Here is a 14,295-nt window from a genome sequence, read left to right as displayed (position 1 = left end):
TAGTTTTGATGCCTTCAGTGTGAATGTACAATTTTCAAAGTCATGAAAATACAGAAAAATCTTTAAATGAGAAGGTGTGTCCAAACTTTTGGTCTGTACTGTATGTCTATTGACGGTCTACAGGTCAACATGACTTCACAGAACACCAAAGTAAGAACCTTTGGGAAATACATATTCATACTATCATTCATACTCTAGCTACACTGCTCATATCACACTAAAAATCCTGAACAAAATGTCCTTTAAATTTTACAGTCCCCTGTCTTGCAGTGACTTCTAGACTAAGGGCAGTCAGAAGAGAAAACCTCTAATTTCTGGTGGATTTCTATACCAACTGCAGAAATTGGGATGTCCCCCACAGCTTTGCTTGTAAATGCTTTTTTAATTACTACTAATTAAAGAGTATGTCAACTTTCATTTTTTTAATCATTATGTCCAGCATGGAATGTTTTGAAACTTTTCAAATCACTTTTTTAGGAAATTTGTATTCATTCATGTAAAATTGCATTAAAGTCGATCCCAAACACTTGCTTTTCCGTAGACTATTTGCCTGCCTTCTGCTGCATTGATATCAGAGCTACTCATTTAGAGGACAGATGTTGGCAGTGGAAAAGTCAGAACCGGTTCTCCTCCTCCTGAGTGTTGTGCTTATCCTGCAGCAGCCTTGACAGACCCACACAGCCCCCTGTATAGTATACAGCAATGGAAGCATTGGGTTTGCTTCCTACAAACACCCTTTTCATATTAATGTTCCCCACACACAGTGATACATATGCATACTGTGTGTGATACATACACTTTGTAATTGTTAGAAAGTAAATTTATTTTATTTTTCTTTTATCTTCCTAGTTGTTTTTATTTTTAATTCCCCAGTCCCAAAAAGGAGTATAATAAAACTGCTAGGTAAACAATTACAGCCAGTATTGGAGTGGAGTACAACAAATTACACCAACCAAACAGGTGTGCAATAGTGATGAGCGAACGTGCTCGGATAAGAGGTGCTAACCGAGTATCTTCAGCATGCTCGAAAAATAGGTTTGAGTCGCTGCAGCTGCATGTCTCACAACCGTTCGACAGCCGAAACACATACATGGATTGTCCAACAAACAAGCAGTCCATGCATGTGTTGTGGCTGTCAAACAGCCGTGAGATATGCAGCTGCAGCGACTCAAACCTACAGTGGGGAAAAAAGTATTTAGTCAGCCACCAATTGTGCAAGTTCTCCCACTTAAAAAGATGAGAGAGGCCTGTAATTGACATCATAGGTCGACCTCAACTATGAGAGACAAAATGAGAAAACAAATCCTGAAAATCACATTGTCTGATTTGGAAAGATTTTTTTTTCAAATTTTGGTGGAAAATAAGTATTTGGTCAATTACAAAAGTTCATCTCAATACTTTGTTATATATCCTTTTTTGGCAATGACAGAGGTCAAACGTTTTCTGTAAGTCTTCACAAGGTTGGCACACACTGTTGATGGTATGTTGGCCCATTCCTCCATGCAGATCTCCTCTAGAGCAGTGATGTTTTGGGGCTGTCGCTGGGCAACACGGACTTTCAACTTCCTCCAAAGGTTTTCTATAGGGTTTAGATCTGGAGACTGAGCTTATATTATGCCATCCTAACAGATCTCCAAATTCACCACAAAATGACTAATGCATTTCTTATTTCTGCTTACAAACAGGTTATGACTAGTGTTGAGCGATACCTTCCGATATCAGGAAATATCGTATCGGATTGGATCGGGCCGATACCCAAAAAGTATCGGATATCGCCGATTCCGATACCGGAAACCAATGCAAGTCAATGGGACACAAATATCGGAATGAAAATAAACCCTTTCTTTCCTTGTAGGTTAATTCTACATGAAGTAAAACAACTAAGAATAATTTAGAATGACATGAAAAGCCGGCAATTCATCAGCGGCATACACCGGTACCCGACAATTTACAACAGAAAGAATAGAGCTTCACACATAGATTAGATAGATAGAAACATGTCAGTCACATATATATGAAGTACAGTGACAGTGTTGCTTACTGTACTTGTCATTTAGTGTAAAGGATTTATTAAAAAAAATATTAGTGTTTTCGTGCACCGTCTCTTTAAAAAAGCCGGCCGGCAATTCAGCAGCGGTACCCGACAATTTATAACAGACAGAATAGAGCTTCACACATAGATTAGATAGATAGAAACATGTCAGTCACATATATATGAAGTACAGTGACAGTGTTGCTTACAGAACTTGTCATTTAGTGTAAAGGATTTATTTAAAAAAATAATAGTGTTTTCATGCACCGTCTCTTTAAAAAAGCCGGCCGGCAATTCAGCATCTGTACCCGACAATTTATAACAGACAGAATAGAGCTTCACACATAGATTAGATAGATAGAAACATGTCAGTCACATATATAAGAAGTACAGTGACAGTGTTGCTTACAGAACTTGTCATTTAGTGTAAAGGATTTATTTAAAAAAATAATAGTGTTTTCATGCACCGTCTCTTTAAGAAAGCCGGCCGGCAATTCAGCATCTGTACCCGACAATTTAGAATAGAAGGAATAGAGAATCACACATAGATTAGATAGATAGAAACATGTCAGTCACATATATATGAAGTACAGTGACAGTGTTGATTACTGTACTTGTCATTTAGTGTTAAAATAAAGGATTTATTTAAAAAAAAATTGGCGTGGGGTTCCCCTTAATTTTAGGCTCTAGCGGAGGTTAAGCAGACAGCTGGGGCAAATGTTTGAAGCCTGGGAAGGGGGTAATACCCACGGAGCTTCCCAGGCTACTAATATCAGCCCCCAGCTGAATACCTAGCCTTTACTAGCTATTAAAATGGGGGACCCCCCCAAAAAAATGACGTGGGGTCCCCCCTAATTTAATAGCTAGCACAGGCTAGGCAGACAGCTGGGGGCTGATATTAATAGCCCAGGAAGGGTGCCATGAATATTGGCCCCCTCCCAGGCTAGAAACACCAGCCGTCAGCCGCCCCAGAAATGGCGCATCCATAGGATGCGCCAATTCTGGCACTTAGCCTCGCTCTTCCACGCTGCCCTGGTGCGGTGGCAGGGGGTAATAGGGTTGGGGTTGATGTCAGCTTATAATGCCAGCTGACATCAAGCCCAGGTTAGTAATGGAGAGGCGTCTATAAGACACCCCCATTACTAACCCCATAGTCAAAGTTAAAAGAAAACACAAACACCCAGAGTAAAGTCCTTTAATTGAAATAAAGACACAATTCTTTATTGTTCTAAATTAAACCATACTTACCATCACGCCCATTCCAGCTGAAGCCAACGATCTCCTGCAATAAAAGAAAAATAATAAAGCAACCTCATCCTTACCTTTCGATGGTTCCCAGGACAGCTCCAGCTCTGCTACATCGAGATGACAGGCTGGACCGCAGCAGAAAGCTGCCATCCAGCCTGTCATCCCGCAGACACTGAGAAGCGCAGGCATGCTTGCGCTCCTCAGTGTCTCTCTGTGACGTCATCCAGATGAGCCGAGTTCATGTCCAATGAACTCAGCTCACCTCATGCACGTCACTGACAGCGTGGGAAAATTCTCCTGCACTCAGCGCTTCAGCGTGAGAATTCTCCCACGCTGTCAGTGACATACATGAGGTGAGGTCATGTCCAATGAACTCAGCTCACCTCATGCACGTCACTGACAGCGTGGGAAAATTCTCACGCTGAGTGCAGGAGAATTTTCCCACGCTGTCAGTGACGTACATGAAGTGAGCGGAGTTCATTGGACATGACCTCGGCTCATCTGGATGCCGTCACAGCCAGACACTGAGGAGTGGAAGTATGCCTGCGCTTCTCAGTGTCTGCGGGATGACAGGATGGATGGCAGCGTTCTGCTGCGGTCCAGCCTGTCATCTCGATGTAGCAGAGCTGAAGCTGTCGTGGGAGCCATGGAAAGGTAAGGATGAGGTTGCTTTATTATTTTACTTTTATTGCAGGAGATCGTTGGCTTCAGCTGGAATGGGCGTGGTGGTAAGTATGGTTTAATTTAGAACAATAAAGAATTGTGTGTTTATTTCAATTAAAGGACTTTTTTCTGGGTGTTGTGTTTTTTTAAATACTTTACTAGAAATTCATGGTGGTCATGTCTAATATTGGCGTGACCCCATGAATTTTGGGCTTAGGGCCAGCTGATAATGCCAAGCTGGCCTTAACCCCTTTATTACCCAGTGAGCCACCGCACCAGGGCCCTGGATGAGTTGGGTACAGCGCCAGAAGATGGCGCTTCTATGAACGCGCCATTTTCTGGGGCGGCTGCGGACTGCAATTTGCAGCGGGGGTGGCCCAGAAAGCTTGGGTCTCCCTGCGCTGCGGATTCCAGCCCCCAGCTGCCTAGTTGTATCTGGCTGGGCACAAAAATAGGGCGAAGCCCCACGCATTTTTTTTTTAAATTATTTCATGAAATTCATGGAATAATTAAGAAAAAAAGGGCTTCCCTATATTGTTGTGTCCAACCAGGTACAAATAGGCAGCTGGTGGTTGGGGGCAGCCCATTCCTGCCTGCTGTACCTGGCTGGACACAAATATAGTGCGAAGCCCCACGTCAATTTTTTTTTAATTATTTCATGAAATAATTTTTTTAAAAAAGGGCTTCCCTATATTGTTGTGTCCGGCCAGGTACAAATAGGCAGCTGGTGGTTGGGGGCAGCCTGTTCCTGCCTGCTGTACCTGGCTGGACACAAATATAGGGCGAAGCCCCACGTCAATTTTTTTTAAAATAAGTCCTTTATTTTAACACTAAATGACATTTGAGGAGTTAATAAAGATGCAGTCCCTAAATTATTATTTATTTTTTAATTAATTTTTCCCAAAACTTTTGACGTGGGCTTCGCCATATTTTTGTATGCCAGCCAGGTACAGCATCCAGCTTCTATGAACGCGCCATTTTCCGGGGTGGCTGCGCACTGCAATTTTCAGCGGGGGGAGGGGGGGGGCAGAAAGCTTGGGCCTCCCTGCGCTGCAGATTCCATCCCCCAGCTGCCTAGTTGTACCTGGCTGGACACAAAAATAGGGAGAAGCTTCACGTATTTTTTTTTTTTAATTATTTCATGAAATTCATGAAATAATTAAGAAAAAAAGGGCTTCCCTATATTGTTGTGTCCAACCAGGTACAAATAGGCAGCTGGTGGTTGGGGGCAGCCCGTTCCTGCCTGCTGTACCTGGCTGGACACAAATATAGTGCGAAGCCCCACGTCAATTTTTTTTAAATCATTTCAGGAAATTCATGAAATAATTTAAAAAAATTGATGTGGGGCTTCGCCCTATATTTGTGTCCAGTCAGGTACAGCAGGCAGGAACGGGCTGCCCCCAACCACCAGCAGCCTATTTGTACCTAGCCGGACACAACAATATAGGGAAGCCCTTTTTTTCTGAATTATTCCATGAATTTCATGAATTTAAAAAAAAAAAAACGTGGAGCTTCGCCCTATTTTTGTGTCCAGCCAGGTACAACTAGGCAGCTGGGGGCTGGAATCTGCAGCGCAGGGAGGCCCAAGCTTTCTGGGCCCCACCCGCTGCAAATTGCAGTCCGCAGCCGCCCCGGAAAATGGCGCGTTCATAGAAGCGCCATCTTCTGGCGCTGTACCCAACTCATCCAGGGCCCTGATGCGGTGGCTCACTGGGTAATAAAGGGGTTAAGGCCAGCTTGGCATTATCAGCTGGCCCTAAGCCCGAAATTCATGGGGTCACGCCAATATTAGACATGACCACCATGAATTTCTAGTAAAGTATTTAAAAAAAACACAAACACCCAGAAAAAAGTCCTTTAATTGAAATAAACACACAATTCTTTATTGTTCTAAATTAAACCATACTTACCATCACGCCCATTCCAGCTGAAGCCAACGATCTCCTGCAATAAAAGAAAAATAATAAAGCAACCTCATCCTTACCTTTCCATGGCTCCCACGACGGCTCCAGCTCTGCTACATCGAGATGACAGGCTGGACCGCAGCAGAACGCTGCCATCCAGCCTGTCATCCCACAGACACTGAGAAGCGCAGGCATACTTCCACTCCTCAGTGTCTGGCTGTGACGGCATCCAGATGAGCCGACAATGAACTCGGCTCACCTCATGTACGTCACTGACAGCGTGGGAGAATTCTCCTGCACTCAGCGCTTCAGCGTGAGAATTTTCCCACGCTGTCAGTGACGTGCATGAGGTGAGGTCATGTCCCATGAACTCGGCGCACCTCATGCACGTCACTGACAGCGTGGGAGAATTCTCACGCTGAAGCGCTGAGTGCAGGAGAATTTTCCCACGCTGTCAGTGACGTGCATGAGGTGAGCTGAGTTCATTGGACATGACCTCGGCTCATCTGGATGACGTCACAGAAAGACACTGAGGAGCGCAAGCATGCCTGCGCTTCTCAGTGTCCGCGGGATGACAGGCTGGATGGCAGCGTTCTGCTGCGGTCCAGCCTGTCATCTCGATGTAGCAGAGCTGAAGCTGTCCTGGGAACCATGGAAAGGTAAGGATGAGGTTGCTTTATTATTTTACTTTTATTGCAGGAGATCGTTGGCTTCAGCTGGAATGGGTGTGGCGGTAAGTATGGTTTAATTTAGAACAATAAAGAATTGTGTCTTTATTTCAATTAAAGGACTTTTTTCTGGGTGTTTGTGTTTTTTTTAAATACTTTACTAGAAATTCATGGCGGTCATGTCTAATATTGGCGTGACCCCATGAATTTCGGGCTTAGGGCCAGCTGATAATGCCAAGCTGGCCTTAACCCCTTTATTACCCAGTGAGCCACCGCACCAGGGCCCTGGATGAGTTGGGTACAGCGCCAGAAGATGGCGCTTCTATGAACGCGCCATTTTCCGGGGCGGCTGCGGACTGCAATTTGCAGCGGGTGGGACCCAGAAAGCTTGGGTCTCCCTGCGCTGCAGATTCCAGCCCCCAGCTGCCTAGTTGTACCTGGCTGGACACAAAAATAGGGCGAAGCGCCACACATTTTTTTTTTTAATTATTTCATGAAATTCATGGAATAATTAAGAAAAAAAGGGCTTCCCTATATTGTTGTGTCCGGCTAGGTACAAATAGGCAGCTGGTGGTTGGGGGCAGCCCGTTCCTGCCTGCTGTACCTGGCTGGACACAATTATAGGGCGAAGCCCCACATAATTTTTTTTTAATTATTTCATGAATTTCCTGAAATAATTAAAAAAAAATTGACGTGGGGCTTCACACTATATTTGTGTCCAGCCAGGTACAGCAGGCAGGAACGGGCTGCCCCCAATCACCAGCTGCCTATTTGTACCTAGCCGGACACAACAATATAGGGAAGCCCTTTTTTTCTTAATTATTCCATGAATTTCATGAAATAATTAAAAAAAAAAAAACGTGGAGCTTCTCCCTATTTTTGTGTCCAGCCAGGTACAACTAGGCAGCTGGGGGATGGAATCTGCAGCGCAGGGAGGCCCAAGCTTTTTGCCCTCCCCCCCCCCGCTGAAAATTGCAGTCCGCGGCCGCCCCGGAAAATGGCGCGTTCATAGAAGCTGGATGCTGTACCTGGCTGGCATACAAAAATATGGCGAAGCCCACGTCAAAAGTTTTGGGAAAAATTTATTAAAAAATAAATAATAATTTAGGGACTGCATCTTTATTAAGTCCTCAAATGTCATTTAGTGTTAAAATAAAGGATTTATTTAAAAAAAAAATGGCGTGGGATCCCCCATAATTTTAGTCTCTAGCGGAGGTTAAGCAGACGGCTGGGGCAGATGTTTGAAGCCTGGGAAGGGGGTAAAACCCACGGAGCTTCCCAGGCTACTAATATCAGCCCCCAGCTGAATACCTAGCCTTTACTAGCTATTAAAATGGGGGACCCCCCAAAAAAAAATGACGTGGGGTCCCCTCTATTTTAATAGCTAGCAAAGGCTAGGCAGACAGCTGGGGGCTGATATTAATAGCTCAGGAAGGGTGCCATGAATATTGGCCCCCTCCCAGGCTAGAAACACCAGCCGTCAGCCGCCCCAGAAATGGCGCATCCATAGGATGCGCCAATTCTGGCACTTAGCCTCGCTCTTCCACGCTGCCCTGGTGCGGTGGCAGGGGGTAATAGTGGTGGGGTTCATGTCAGCGCCAGCTGCCATGAAGCCCAGGTTAGTAATGATGGCCGTCTATATGACACCCCCATTACTAACCTACAAAGTGTTAAAAAGAAAAAACACACTACACCCAGAAAAAAATAATTTATTTGAAATAAAACACCATTTTATTTAATTCTTAGTTTACTAAAAAAAAAATAGTTACCTGTCCACGTTCCTGCGCTGATCTCCCATGCACAGCTGTCACATCTGGAGATGGTGACAGCTGTGCATGGCTGCTGTAAGCTCACGCTGCCGGGAACACGTCCGCTCCCGGCAGCGGGAGCCACTGACTGAGGTCACCGGAGTGCATTCAGGCAGCGCAGCTCCGGAGACCTCCTTTACGGCAGTGCTGTACCGTGGGAATTTCTCACGATACAGCAGTGCCGTAAAGGAGCTAACCGGAGCAGCGCTGCCTGAACTCCGGTGAACCCTTACGGCCCCGTCATTCTAGCGGCGGCAGCGGTTCAGAGCGGTCACATTCTATGTGGCTGCTCTGAACTGGAGATCTTCGTGGGACACTCGTGGACTACTACGGAGGGGTAAGGATAAGGTTGTGGTTTATTATTTTATATTTTATTACAGGAGATCGATGGCTTCGGGGAATTAGGTGTCTTGGTGAGTATAGGTGTAGTTTTTTATTTTTTACTTTATTTTAGGTGGCGATCGGCGGGGACAGGTAATGTATGAACTAATTTCTTTTAGGTAACCACTGGCCACCAATGACATGTATTTAACATTTATTGGGGACACAGTAGGGCAATTTAAATAGCAGGATCAGGCTGATGGGAACTATTGCTCCCATCGAGCTGATCCTGCTGGCAGGAGTGGACGGGGGACAGACATAGGCCGATGGGAGTAGTAGTGTCACATCGGCCTATGTCTGCCCGCACACACACCCGCACACACACACCCCGCACACACACCCGCACACACACCCCGCACACACACACACCCCGCACACACTAATCATGACGGGTCCGGGAGGTGAGGCTGACCTGTGCGGCCGTGGGAAAGTTGATGTGAGTTCATGCAGTCAAGCATGAACTCACATGAACCCTCTGAGGGCACCGCGGCTACTTCAAATGAACAGCTGATCGGCATCACCTGATACCTCAGCTGTTCATTTGAAATAACCGGCGGGAAAGCGCAGCACAGAACGGGAAAGCCGGCGGTGAAGTCTTTTCACTGCCGGCTTCCCCGCCCGGGTCCTTCGCTCCTTGGTGCTGCGCTCCCCGCCCGGTCCTAATTTACGATCGGGATGGGAGGTGGCGAGGGGAGCGGAGGATCGGGGTGGGAGGCTGCGGGGAAGCAGTATGGGGCTGCGTGATTGTTTAAAAGCCGGCGGCTTTTTACCGCGCGCCGGCTTTTAAACAATCAGGAGAATTCTCCCACGCTGGGATGGCATTCTGATGACAAGCTGGATCGCAGCTGAGCGCTGCCATCCAGCTTGTCATCCTTCAGAGACACTGCAGAGCGCAGGCATTATGGGAACTTCCGATTCCGGTATTCGATATTATAAAAGTATCGGAATTAAGTATCGGAATTCCGATACAGTGAATATCGGCCGATACCCGATATTTCAGTATCGGAATGCTCAACACTAGTTATGACTCATCAGCGGTAGCCCCTCTTGATTGGCTGAGCCATATCATGTGATGGTAATTGCAAGGCATATTCAAATAGCCTGCATGGCCATGCTTTAAGCAATTTCATGTAGTTTATCCACCTTTTCCTATCTCTCACATACCGGTCGGTGGCCATTTTAAACAATTCACACAAATCCAATAAAGTATTGAAATTTGTTGACAGCATTGTTGCTTTGCAGCACTGGGGTCCTGGGTTCAAATCCCACAAAGGACAACATCTGCCGTGAGTTTGTATGTTCTCCCTGTGTTTGTGTGGGTTTCCTCGGGGTTCTCCGGTTTCCTCCCACACTACAAAGACATACTGATAGGGAGTCTAGATTGTGAGCCCTAATGGGGACAGTACCGATAATATCTGTAAAGCGCTGGGGAATATGAAGGTGCTATATTAGTAAAGCATAATAATAAAAATAGAAATACTCCCAACTCTTAATCTTTTAAAATTCAATGCAAATTTGATTTGCTTCAGAACAATTCCCTCATCTCTACTAATAATATCTGTCCTAAGGTTATCTGTTGCATTTTCAGGATATACTAATTTTTCACAATATAAAAAACTAAATAAAATCAAATCATGTTTATTTTATATTTTCTTCTTATGGTAGACACAGCGAGTGGATATAAATGATATATCTTGGTATTCTTCGTTTATCAAAGCTGGCTACAAATGTTTGTATATCTGATAGCATCTCTAAAGAATGTATAGTCTATCACCACGGAGAAACCTGCTCTTTCAGCTTACTAACTACAAGCTGGTAGGTTACACAAAAACATTGACATCTAATTATATTTCTTCTAGTACTGACCAGAAAGAACTAGATTTAGCTAAACACTGGCTTACTATGAGTTACCGGATAGATATTTGTAAGATACACGCAGACACTTGTATGGAATTCCCTTTCCAGAACACAAATCTGTTGTAAAAGAGCAACAATCCAGCCATCAGCTTTCCAAGCTTCTTTCACTTGACTGATTACAGGTAATAGCAGCTGATTGCTTTCTATGGTTTACACTTCATTACTAAATTTCCCATATGTTCACATATCTGTGTGCATGAAACAGTCTAAGCTCAATGCCAGAAGGCTGCAGTATAAGTTTTAAGTGCAAGAGCTAAGATCAGTATAAATCCATGCCAAGTTAGCATCACTGCAGAAGTCATATGTGAGGCTGGGGCTACACTGGGATTTTGGCAGCAGATACCGGTTGTGTGGGTAAAGATCACAACTAGTCACTAGTGATGAGCGAGTATGTTCTGTTAACCCTTTTAGTGAGCATGCTCGGGTGCTGGCCCAGTATCTTCAGGGGTGCTCGGTGTTATGTTTTAGTCACTCAGTGCTCATGATTTGCTACTGTTTGACAGCTTTAATATATGTGAGTAATGCCTAAGAAGCAGGCATTCCTCACATGTATTAAAGCTGTCAAACAGTCGCAAAGCATGAGCACTGAGTGACTAAAACATAACACCCGAGCACACTGAAGATACTCGGAAAACACCCGAACATACTCGTAAATCTCAAGTAACGAGCATGCTCGCTCATCACTACTAGTCACTGCTACATTGCAGTGCAATACAAGTGAATGGGGTCACATTGAGATCCCTAGAGTATCGTGACAAGTACTTTGTCTTTGGACTTGATTTTTGCTGTCACAGTACTCTAGGGGTCGCATTGGAACCTCATTCACTTGTATGGTGCTACGATACAGCAGCAACACATTGCAATCTTTGGGCACACAACCTATCGTTCTATAGCCCTACCTTTAAAGTTGTAGCTTCAGTAAATTTAAAAATGTAAAAAATGGTACAAAAATTGCTGTTATATAAAACAGTCACAGATATGCAGTGATGCTGTGAGGAATTTTTCTAAAAAGCATCCGTACTATATATCAGACATTAAAGGGTTTATTCAGGACTATTTTTTTGTTTGTGCTATGGGCTTAAAAACTAACAGGCATGACGTCAGCAGTTACGCCCCGTCAACAAAGTAGAGCAGAAGAGAAGCTGCTGTTCTGTGGCGCCCCTGAGGGTTCGGTCGCCACAGGGGTACCGCATCTCTTTAATGAGGTGTGGTATCTCTCCTTCGAGGTAAGGATGGTGCAGCTGTCAGGACCCCACCTCACCATTCAACACTACACCACTCCTGTCCGGAGGGGGGGCTTTAAGGCACCAGGGTGCTGCCCCAGCCGGGATAGAGGAGATGGGGGGAACCAAAGATAGGGGGAACCATGTAGTGGGTGAGGGTGGAGGACACACTTTTAGGATGCACTAATGGCATCATATTTAATCTACGGCCATCTTAAGTTCAAGGTCTTTGATTGTGATATTCATCACTAAACGTGGCTTTCTGTGTGAACCTGCAGGTGATGGGGACACGGTCCTCGTGCTCTGGCCTTGAGGCGAGGAGTGGGCAAGAGTTAACGGCTGTCTCTACCCGGTCAAGGTCCCTACCTAAGAAGGCCTGGAGGGGAGCAGAGGAGACAAGCTCCACAGGCAAAAGGATCCCAGGGGGATGCAGACGGAGCGGCATACGCCACCTGTCCTCACTATTCTGGCCTAGCCAGAGGGACTCCTGCTGCAAAAGGGGTACCAGCCCCCGATATCTGACTCTGTCACTTCAAGTCTTAGTCAGAGAAGCCCGAAGGCTCAGTGGATCCCACCGGGTAACGGACGGAGCGGAATCGCCACCCGTACCCTTGTTCTGTGCATAGACCAGAGGGAGACCCGGCCTTAGTACACACACGGACAGGAGAGGAACTAGTGTAAAGTCTAGGAACACTCTGGTGCGGGGTCCTGACCAAAGCACCTGAACTACCCGGAGGTTGTCGGACCCCCGGTCCTGGTGGCCGCAGAGCGCCGTGAGGAGCAGGGAGAAGCCTTGCAGCAGCATGCTTTACCGTGAGTAAAACCTGGAAGACTACCCCTATGGCCTCCGGTCCTTTATTCCCGCACCGCACTGCACCAGAATTCACTACTACTCCCTCCATCCGCTTCTCTGCCCTGAGGCCCTGCTCTGCCTGTGGGGAGTAGCACCATCCAAAGCTGCCACTACGTCCCGCCTCAGAGGACTGCCGCAGCGCTGGTGGCCATCACCAGACACCACAGGTGGTGTAGTCATTTAATCCTCTCGATTACCACCGTCCCTCCTAGCCCTTAACTTTTTAATGTGACAACCCTGGGCACGGACCGGGCCTAGGCCGCGACTACATCCACCTTGCACAGTGGCCCGGCTTCCGAGTACCCCAACTCTCAGGGTGGGCTAGCGAGCGGGGAAGGAGAGGCGTCCCCTAGTCCAACCAACACGGACGTATTACTACCATCCATCTCTCTCCTCCACCCGGGCGTCACAGTTCTGTCAAGGTGACGATTGTGGCAGCCGCTGAATCGCCGGCAGGAGCAGTCTGTGCCCACTCTGTGCTGGCAGATATCGGTACCGGGCACAACAAGTAGGTAGTTAGCAACTACAAGTGCTTCTCATTAAATAAGAATATCATCAAAAAGTTAATTTATCTCAGTTCTACAATACAAAAAGTGAAACTCATATATTATATAGAGTCATTACAAACAGAGTGATCTATTTCAAGTGTTTATTTCTGTTGATGATTATGGCTTACAGGTAATGAAAGCACAAAAGTCATTATCTCAGTAAATTAGAATACTTTATAACAACAGCTTGAAAAATGATTTTAAAATCTGAAATGTTGGCCTACTGAAATGTATGTTCAGTAAATGCACTCAATACTTGGTCGGGGCTCCTTTTGCATCAATTACTGCATCAATGCGGCGTGGCATGGAGGCGATCAACCTGTGGCACTGCTGAGGTGTTATGGAAGCCCAGGTTGGTTTGATAGCAGCCTTCAGCTCATCTGCATTGTTGGGTCTGGTGTCTCATCTTCCTCTTGACAATACCCCATAGATTCTCTATGGAGTTAAGGTCAGGCGAGTTTGCTGGCCAATCAAGCACAGTGATACTGTTGTTTTTAAACCAGGTATTGGTACCTTTGGCAGTGTGGACAGGTGCCAAGTCCTGCTGGAGAATGACATTTTCATGTCCAAAAAGCTTGTAGGCAGAGGGAAGCATGAAGTGCTCTAAAATTTCCTGGTAGACAGCTGCGCTGACTTTGGTCTTGATAAAACACAGTGGACCTACACCAGCAGATGACATGGCTCCCCAAACTATCACTGATTGTGGAAACTTCACACTAGACCTCAAGCAGCTTGGATTGTGGCCTCTCCACTCTTCCTCCAGACTCTGGGACCTTGATTTCCAAATGAAATGCCAAATTTACTTTCACCTGAAAACAACACATTTGACCACTGAGCAACAGTCCAGGTCTTTTTCTCCTTGGCCCAGGTAAGATGCTTCTGGCATTGTCTATTGGTCATGAGTGGATTGACACAAGGAATGCGACACTTGTAGCCCATGTCCTGGATACGTCTGTGTGTGGTGGCTCTTGAAGCAATGACTCCAGCAGCAGTCCACTCCCTATAAATCTCCCCAAAATTTTTGAATGGCTTTTTCTTAACAATCCTTTC

Source organism: Phyllobates terribilis, unplaced genomic scaffold (genome assembly GCF_046119375.1).
Source record: "Phyllobates terribilis strain yellow unplaced genomic scaffold, ASM4611937v1 Scaffold_3__8_contigs__length_932513732, whole genome shotgun sequence".
Taxonomy (NCBI): Eukaryota; Metazoa; Chordata; class Amphibia; order Anura; family Dendrobatidae; genus Phyllobates; species Phyllobates terribilis.
This window is presented reverse-complemented; position numbering follows the sequence as displayed.